We start from the raw sequence: 8,206 nt of genomic DNA, 5'->3' as shown, positions 1-8,206 counted from the left end.
TTGCCGTTTTACCACTGATTTGTCCAAATATTTTTAAACTCATAAGAGAATTTACTTGTGGCAAAGAATTCCCCAGCTTCAGCAAGCAGACTGTGAAGAAGAGTCTCTCTTCTTTTGTGTACCTTCTACCTTCCATCTGCATACTTCATTTGAGTCCCTCAGTTGTCTTATTTGCATTCTCCTATGCCGCTTATGGTTTTCATATGTATTACATATTCCAGTATTCAAAGTGATAGTTCAATGTTTTTCCATTTCTAGTAAAACCTTGAGTTTTTAGAGGAGTACAAAGAGAAGAAACAGGGATGTAAAGTGATAAGTAACACTATGCAGAATTCTTGAACAAATGCTCATTGAGATGTTTTAGTACAGGCTGCTTTTCAGAACTACTGAGCACCTGTGGCTCCCATCTCACTTCAGTGAGAGTTGCAGATACTTGGTACCGCTGAAAATCAGGACACCAGTTTCTACTTCATGCTTGTGCCTTCACAGCCTTTGTGATTTTACAATAGCCAGATGGGGAACATGAAAGTGCATTATCATGTAGAGAATTCTGCGTGTAAAAAAATTAACCCCTTGGTGCCATGTGACACATGAGCTTCTGTGGAGGAGTAAATGAATTTGGCACCACAGTCTCCCACCAGGAAATCCCTACCATCTGTACCAAACATTTATGAGGTCACAAGTCATTCTGTATGATTAAAACTGGCATTTCAAACATAGGTGCAGCAATTTGATATTCCAGAACAATACTTTAACAATAAAAATTTTAATTTAAAAGTTACCGTGTACTTATAGCTAAACAAATGTCCTCAAGCTCAATTCAAGTTAGTGAATTCCTCTGGAGGTTTATGTGTTGTCAGTTTGAGACCATATATAGTTTTGGCCGGGGGCTATGCAAAGGGTTGATGATTAATTATTTACAAGAAATACTAATTGATGCAGTTCTGTTACTAGTTTTGATTATTCTGATCTTTATACCAGTTAAAACTTTTCCAGACACATTTAACTTTCTATATATGTTAAAAGTAAGAGCAAAAAAGATGACATGATAACAGAGTATTTTCAAGTTTCTAAGAAACACAAAGATCGTATTACTATGACATGTTGTTTCTGCATAATCTACAAGAATATTTTACTTATACACTGAGTGTGACATTAATGAAATGTAGGGTAAATCTTAATTTGCAATAAATATTTTTATGGGTACACGTATTTTGCTTTGATACTGTAATTTCCAATTACTTGGAAGCTAGATTTTTAAAATATGCTCTATTCATTTTTTTTTTCTATGGAATATTATATATTGTACAGATTGTGATATATTTTAAGTATAAAAATACTCTACCTCATTTTCTTCACTTCCTACTAGGAGAATTTGATATTTCCTTAGGTCTAATTTAACAGAAGGTGATGTGTCCTTTCAGGTAGTGCAGTTGGTTTTTTTCTTCTTTCCTTTCCTCTACTGATTTTTGTTTTTCTCAGAAGAGCTTTTGAGCACATTGAAGGTCAGCTCCAGTTTAGCATTCTGTGTTATTGCTGTGATTTTTGGTGAAATTTACAGGTACATGAATATGCTTAATTGAAGAGTAAAAGCAAGACTCTAAATATAAATTTATGTGTACAGTGTGTGAGATTTCTTGTTTCTTTTGAAAACAACTTGACTTTTACAAGCAAACTAAATGTCTAAAGCCCAAATCCTCTAGTGCCTGACTTTAAACTCCAGTTCAGTAGAAAGCATCCACGTGCGTTCCTGTTCTGCAAATTATTCAAGCATGTTTCGAAAGTTGTGATGAGGACTTGAAAAATTTGATCCAATGATGGACTAGAAGCCTAAGGATGCCTAATGATTCTGGGAAGCAATTTGCTTAGAGCTCTCACTTTAACAAAGTGGCCTCTCACTTTCCCATCTAAGATTTTCTCAGCTATCTGGAGTTAGATCTTTTTGTGCCCCTAGACCTCCCTCCCTTGGCAGCGCTGGGCAGTTGGGAGATGAGTTACAGCCAAACCAGATAGTTTCCTGTCGGAACGCAGTAAAAATCACGGCCTTCTTTTAGTAACTGGCAGAGTTAGGTGGCAACCTATTGGTCAGACTACTTACTGAACATGTAGGAGACCCAGGCTCGATATACAGCATAAACTTGCCTAGAGGCAAAAGCTTGTGCTGGGTGACAGTACGGCATTGCTTTTTCTTCCCTTGACTGAAGTGATGACGTTCGGGTTGGATGGCTTGCGAGAGGATCGCTTTCTGCGATTCTGTAGAGCAGGCATTTGACAAGAATGATAAGGGCTAAAATATGTACTACTCAAGTGCATTTAATACACATTCACATTCACTCTGCACAAAATATGGAACTTGAAACCACTTTAACATTTTTGCTACCAGCAAAATAATGCATTCTGCTGTCATATCTCAATAAAATAAATAGCAGTTGCACTCCATAATATTTTTCCAATACACAAGTTGCCTTTTGTTTATATTATCTCTAATTACTTGTGGGTTTATCACTGTCCTTGTAAGTTTATTCTATCTTAGTTATCTTATGTTTAGATTTTCCACTTCTGGGGATCAGTCTCCTTTTTTAATTGATGGTTGTATTCAAGATCTCTCTGAACTAAATCAAAAGCATCGTCTCTAGCTTTCTTCTGTATAGAAAAATCAAGAAACCAGGCAACACAGTTGTCCTTTTTTGCCTTGTCTGTAGTTACATTGATTTTGTTTTTAAACTCTAAGACCTTGTGTGCATCAAGACTTTTTCTGGGTCTACCAACTTTCCTCATGGTATCAGAAGCATTTTCATTATTTCCAGACGCTCTATTCTTCCCTTTACCCTGTATTGTACCTAATTTGAAGGTTCTTCTGTTTACCTCTACAACATTTTAACTGTTTCAGTGGAATGCTTATTGGATTCTGAATGTCTGATGATGAGTCAAGAATTTAACAGTTCTGTTTCCTGCTCTCAGTTTACTGGTGTTACCTTTTTTTTTCAGTATGATAACTGAATTTTTGTCCCCTAAAATATAAGTTGAAATACTCCAGACTAATGCTCTGAACAGCTCTTGAAAATGATCACTTCAATCTGTCCTCCTCCTTGATATTTTTGAATTGCAGTATGCGCCACTGAGATTAACAGAATAAAGGTGCTTATTAAGTTTGAAACTTTTTATGTTATATGTGTTCATGAAGAAAATAATTTATTGTATTTTCCGTAAGTAGTTTGAGATTTCTGCACTTTAGTCTTGAATTCTGCTAAAGTTTGCTTCCTAAAAATCGAGCAGAAAAAAATGTTGAAATGGAAACAAAAGAAACAGAAACAACATGGTCTGTCAATTAGTAAACTTCCAGTCCTTTTACCCGCAGTTGGCACCAGGTGCAAGTGAATTAAACCCAACAGGTGTTCAAATAAGCCGACACAGATAATTAACTTAAATGGTCCTATTTTCTTAAAAACTGTCAGGAAATAAACTCCCTCCTCTCTTTTATGTAGTATACAATTATGTGGCACTCTGTAAGGCCTAGATCTTTTAGAAAGGCCTAAACTCAACCTCTGATTTTGTGGGTGCAATTCACCACACGTTACGTATTTAACTGCGTAATTGTTCATGCAAAGGAGGTAGTTAAAACGTGTGTCATCAGTTATGCCCACGGTTGTCATAATTGCAGATGTAAATTTGCATCTGCAACAGATGAAGTTGTTTTGCAGAATCGAAACTTGCCTTTCTAATGAATATGAGTGTTTGTGCCTTGATAATTTGGTACATATGTGCACATAGCTATCTGTTTCAAACCAAGGAAATACTTTCTAAATATCTGTCCTCGTGTGAAAGAAAACTAATAAGAGTTTGAAATAAGAATCATTAATCTAATAAGATGGGGGAAAGGGCTCTAAAAATAATGTCTTGTCTGTGACCTCTTTCATCTGTTGGATCCTCTGTGTGATCTCAGAAAAAGACACTATATTTTCTGTGTGGCCGTTTACCAGTCTGTACAGCGCGGATAAAAAACTGCCTAGTAACTGTATATCATTAATTAATATTAGAAAAAAGTATCTCTGCTGTTAATGAAATGCTCTAAAAGCTTCACAAGATTCGTAGTATTAACGCAAAATATTATCCCTTAAAAATAAGTAACAGGACAACTCTAGTCTTCAGAGTTGTGTATAAACTTTGCATATACTATGTACTTGTTTTTCTCTCCAAACTTTCAGATACATACTTGCCAGCTCTACTGAATGGCCAAAGGAGTCAAACCAAAATTATTTCAGATCATTCAGTGTGAGCTGAGAGGACAGAAGCCTGAGCAGTTTAAAGAAAATTTTTCCTTCTGGACCCATAGATCGTTGCATTACCCATTCCAGATCAGGTTAAGTAAAATGGGAATACTGTCTAGGCACGTTCATTTGCTCATTAACGTAAAGAAATATTGATGGATACAGAAACAGAAACAGGGACAGTGGAAAATCTCAGAGCCATTCTCTAAATCTTTGGGTTTTCTTGTTGTTATTTTTGTAGCAAGTGCTAAAATTCCTTTACAAATTTTTGAGATCCATAGTTGAAGGAGTTCCTAGGAAAAGATCATCTGCTTCCCTCCTGACAGCAGCAAGAAGAATAGCAGTAGTAGTGCTTGCAGGGTTGTGTTTGCAAAAGAGATGACTGCCATTTGGAAAATGTTTGTTTTTTTTTTTTTCTCTCTGACTGTGGATTAAAATGCAGGGCTTAAACCAAATAGGGCTATTACTCTGATGTCATGTTTTTAATAATAGTTTCTAGATTTGTTGAAGTCAAACTTTATTAAAATTTACTGTTATGTCTAGGGTAAAACACATATTGTCCAGTGACCATGTCTTGGAATTAATGAAGGAATAGAATAATAATCTAGACATTGGTGAGGAATGCAGAATAGAAGAAGAATCAAGCAACCCTGCTACTACATGTCAACAGGATGAAACCGGTGAAATACAAGAAAGCTCTGCCAGTAACAATGGTAACATACAACTTGGTGAAAAATTGAAACAGAATGGGGGCAACAAATCCTTCACATGAGCAAAACAGGTAAGATTTATGTTGTTGTAGAATACAACAAAGTAAATGATAAGTAGAATCTTCACTCTCAAGTGATTTAGGAAATGCTGAGTGTGACCTGGTGCAGAGAAAAAATGCTTATGTCTGTGGAAACATTTCAGTGTAGTGTAAGAATAGAAATAAATACAAGGATTTAAGGTGAACTCTCCACTACACAGTTGTCATGTGAGTACTGTGCACTATAAGAAACCATTTTGACTTGGATACCAAGTCTATAACAGGTAATGTCTTCTGTTCATTCTCTTCAGGTGTAGGACTTATGTGTCTATATGGGATGGGAGGGGAGGGTGAATATGGCAGAAAAACTTAGGATCTTAAGATATCAACATTTAGGGGCATTGAAGAGGAATCTCTCACAAGAGAGCCAATTTTTTGTACATATGCTCTCCAAATAATGTAAGTAGCTATCTTGTGATGCTATCTCCAGAAAGGGGGGGTGGGGAGAAAAAAAGAAAGGAAATAATTGTTCATAAACAAAACACATATAATCCCTCAATTAAAACTGAAGTCCAAAGTTTAACATTTGATTTCTTTACATGATTGTCCAAGATACTGAATTTTCTTTCATAGTGCCTCTCTTGATCCTTCAGCTGAAGCAAGGAAAAACTACAATGCAAATGCTGAGGATTCTGCATTAGCTGTGACCTCTCCGGCACTCAGATTTATCTGTCACAAGGTAGCTTGCTGTGCTGCAGTCTGAAAGAATCATTGTTACATTGGATGGTTTCTGCTTTCAAAGAGACTACTTAGCAAAGAATGAGCTCTTGATATGGAGTAATAATGCACATTTGCTGCAGCCGAATATTGTATGAATTAAAAGTGAGGCATCTATATGGAAAAAAGGATTTAAATACACTTTATATGCCAAAATCAAAGTTCTAGAAATTCTGCTTCATGCCACCCTAACTGGAGGTATGGAAACTGCCATACTTACTTCCAGGCTCCATAGGCATGAAAGACTTTGCTGAGAATGCCCAGAAATGTCTGGTCTTGGTCTTTGGTCGAGGCTCTTTTGAAGAGCTAGATCAGGGAGTGTTTCTGGAATGCCATAGGATATGATTTATAAAAAACATTGAAAACTACTCTTTCTCAGAAATGGGCCCTGAGGAGGTAGAGGTGGTGATGGTAGTGCTACTGCTCTTTTTTATGCTAGCCTAGGCATGGAGTAAGAGCTGCAGAACACTTCAGTTTCCTCTTCTTTCTGAGCACTCTGCCTGCAGGCAGTTCCTTTCTCAGGGAGGACTTTAATTTCTTATCATTTTATCTCTCCTTTCACATCATCCGTCACTATCACTGAAAGAACCCTAGTGCTTCTTCCACAGATAGAAGACAAATGCTGTGTTCTGGATTCCACTGTATGGACCATGTATGCACTGATTACTTGTGGCAATGCCTGTGTTGGAATTTGCTTATATTTCCCTTCTCTTCCTCCTTCTTTCCCACACAAGATAAATGACAGGACTTTGCACAAATATATTGCATTGTGATGGGGGGAAAAAGACCCCAACATTTCCATACCCAAAGTGCAGCACTGCTGTACAGAGGTGACTGCTCCTGCTACTAAGCTGGCAGCTGATCACCACGGCTAGCAGACTTACATGGGATGCCTCCCCAAGAGACCTGTTTCCTTCCAAATCAACTAAATAGGAAGTCTTAGCAAATGCAACACTTAGAAAGAAGAATACAACTCTCAAGACTTACAGTGTTGCGAGTACCTTATCAAGCCCTTGCTAACATTTTATTGAATGTTTTTTTAAATTGAGAAAGTAATGTGTAATTAAAGACTAGCTGTTTCATATTTCACTGAAAAAAATACTATTTTGCATTCAGGTAGGAAGCACAGTGCAGAGGAACCACTATTTCCCTTTGAGATGACCAGGATTTAGACACTTGGGTTTCTACCTGTATATCTAGGAGTGCGATTTTAAGTTTTAAAAACATTGGACTATTTAATCTGTTAGTACAGAATATTACTTATGTTAGCAGGAGCATTCAGAGAATTACAATTTTGAAAGTCCAGAAATTGAAGCAAAAGGCTTAGCTTTTCAGTAGGTATAAATTGTTATTATAATTATTAATAAAATCACTTATTCTTATCAATTAAAGACCTGTACCAAGGAATATTCAGCTGTTTTGCTAGCTTTGTCTTGTTATCTGAAGAGAGAAATCTTATAGTAGAAGTTGGACTTCATACAATGAAGACCATTGGTTCTGTCTCGGCTGAATTTTAACCACGAAACAGACCAGAGAAAGAGATCCCAAAAAGCATCATTTTTATGAGACATGGAGATACAATTCTTCATCTCTCATTTTTAGAATATGAAGATACCATTTTTAATTGTGTTTGCACAATGTGATTTTGATTCAGAAGCTTGATTAGTGAAGATAAAAATCCAGAAAATAGTCATATGCAGGTGTTAAAGCAGGAAAGTTCTGTCTCAAAAAAAACGGATTTAAAATTTAAAGGTAAGAAGCTTGTCTCTATACTGTAGTAGAGATTAAAAATTATCTGTTATAATGCAGCTCTTTTATTTCTATATGATCTTATTTTTACATATTTTATGATATATACTACAGTAGAGTTACACTAGAATAGTATTTTCTAATTGTTCTCTGTTGCACTATTTTGTTCCTATTTGTGTTCTTCCCACCTTTTTAATGTGTTTCTAAGGTTATAGTCTTTTTTTTTTTTTTTTTTTTTTTAAATTGTAGTCTCCTGCAGGCATCTCCAGTATCGAATTCAAAGCAGAATCAGGGTTGCCAAGAAAAGAAGGGAGAATTGGACAAGTCCTTGGTGCCTTCCACCCAGGAACTGGGAAATAAAAGCCTCCTGAAGTCTGCTGTCTCACTCAGAACTGAAAAGCAATCATAGGACATCCATCAACTTTGAACAACTTAAGAGTAAACAACTATTACTTGTGCCAAAATGAGCAGACTGTATAAAGATGGACAAATATATCCTGAAGTGTTTGCTTCTTTACTCTCCTGAACCCTTTAATCAGAAAGCTTTAGGTTTCCTTTAGCACTGAAGAACATCTAGCAGCAGTGTGAACTCCTAACCTATAAGAGGACATCCACTGATAGTATTTTTGTCAGAGTACAAATTATAGAATTGGCTAAAAATGTA

The sequence above is a fragment of the Tauraco erythrolophus genome, chromosome 6 (genome assembly GCF_009769465.1).
Source record: "Tauraco erythrolophus isolate bTauEry1 chromosome 6, bTauEry1.pri, whole genome shotgun sequence".
NCBI classification, from domain to species: Eukaryota; Metazoa; Chordata; class Aves; order Musophagiformes; family Musophagidae; genus Tauraco; species Tauraco erythrolophus.
This window is presented reverse-complemented; position numbering follows the sequence as displayed.